This window comes from Nicotiana attenuata, chromosome 4 (genome assembly GCF_001879085.1).
Source record: "Nicotiana attenuata strain UT chromosome 4, NIATTr2, whole genome shotgun sequence".
NCBI classification, from domain to species: Eukaryota; Viridiplantae; Streptophyta; class Magnoliopsida; order Solanales; family Solanaceae; genus Nicotiana; species Nicotiana attenuata.
This window is the reverse complement of record NC_031992.1, coordinates 7,710,066-7,712,066: the sequence shown is the minus strand read 5'-3', so window position 1 is coordinate 7,712,066 and position 2,001 is coordinate 7,710,066. Positions and strand designations below refer to the sequence as shown.

The 2,001-nt window shown below is 38.0% G+C and overlaps 1 pseudogene; it reads right to left on the bottom strand.

The window, feature by feature from the left end:
- LOC109225069 overlaps window positions 1-2,001 on the bottom strand; it is a 2,241-nt pseudogene continuing 240 nt past the window's right edge.

Sequence of the window (2,001 nt, the reverse complement as noted above, 5' to 3'; positions counted from 1 at the left end):
CTAAACTATGCTCATCTCAATTTTCCCCTTGGCCTCCTTACTAAGGACAACATCTTCTGGATTCACATCTACCTTCTTGTATTTATACCAGGAAGCACAGAGTAAATAAAACCCGAAATTGAGCACACTCAATCCTGCTAACAACCAATAAAAGTAATCAAGCTTGTCTTTGTTCAAGTTGTTATTATCCAACCAGCCACCACTTACTTTGTTCACTATTGTTGGTTCTTGATAAAAGAAATTAAGGGAAATAACTGGGAAGATGACAAGAAAATAAAAAATATACTGGAATAGATGTAAAAGGAACTGAAGCTGAAAATACTATATTATTTTACTGCATTTAGACTACAATTTATAAAGAAATACTAACTTAAAAGACATAAAAAATCAGCACAAAATATGCTGAAAATAACTAACTCCTAGAGACTAGTTCACTCCTAAAGACTAGTTCAAAATTATTTCAAATTCAAACTAAATTACTGCAGTAAATAGCTGAAACAGTAAAATAATTTTACCGAGAGCAGCTTCTAAAGCATATTTCTAACAACTATACTTCCACCACTGAACTTGTGTAGTATCCAATTGCCAGTGAAGACCAAGAAATCGCGGTACTTAACGCTTTCATGCTTGATGAGCTTTCTGAATAGAAGAAATCCATCAATCCCACAAATGTAAACATATCAGCCAAACCAAAGATTGCATATTGATACCCTAGCCAAAAAACACTCATTGGCAATGGAGTGGCGGATTCAACCATGTTGTGTTTAATAGCAACTGTTTTCCGGTGTTTTTCTACAATTGCAGCTACTGCCATTGACACAGCTGAAAGTACAAGGCCAACACCTATACGTTGCAGCTGTCGTATCCCTGTTGGAATTCCTGTGAATTTTCTTGCTATTGGAATGAAAACGCGTTCATAGATAGGAATCAGGATAATCATAAATAATAGTGGAATTGCTGGAATTGAAGCCCCTGGAACTTCAAACTTGTGGATTTTTCTGTCCATTGTTGTGCTTTGTTGGATAGTGAAAGTTTGGAGCTGAGCCAAACAAGTGTTCATGAAAACAGTACTCAATATAATTGGGAGCATTCTGACTACAATTTTGGTCTCTTCAACTTGTGTTACTGTACAAAGTTTCAATGGTCCATGTGCACTTGATGTGGATGTGTTCTGGTCAGTCCTCATTATCGTTGCTCGGTCTAAAAACCTGCAAGTATTTCAGGGCTTTATCATTTCTTTTATATCAAATATCAACTTGAACATAAGTTGAGAGTGTCAAATGTCTTAACATACCTGAATTGGTCAGTTTTTCGAAGAATCTCTGTATCGTTTCTAGCTCCTTTATCATGAATCTCATGTAATTCATGTTCATTCTCTGGCGGTAGATTTCTGTTTCTAAGTGCTACAACAAACACCTGCATAATACGCGTAAGGGGGCTTCCATTTGAGACATTGTTTCTATACAATGATTTTCCCATAGTTAGGAACAGAATCGCCAATCCTACTACAATACTGCAGACAGCAAAAGACCAGTCCCATCCCTGATTCTCACTTATCCAAACTACAAAAGTGACACCAAACAGCGCGCCAGTGGTGAGGAAGAACATAAGCCAATTGAAGTAGCAGCCTCTTTAGGGTCCTTCTCATCATATTGATCAGCTCCCAAAGGCGGTGTAGCTGCTTTAACTCCACCGGTCCCTATTGCAACTAGATAAAGTCCCGCGTATAAGATTGCCAATTGGCCTTTATTTGCAGACTCACATTGATTCAGTTGGCTCAAGGGTACATCCTTACAAGGAAATGGTCGTAATCGCCTGAAATGTGCTTGCACTGCTAGAAGTGCATACCCCTGAAAGTTGAAAGCATGCACTTTAGAGTTCGTTTGGCTTAGCTCATCAAAAGTAGCTGATAAGCAGCAAGTGTGAAAAAACACTTTTGGGTGCTGAAGTTGCTTTTATATAAGCAGTTACGTGATTGGACAGAAGTGTTGGAGCTGAAAT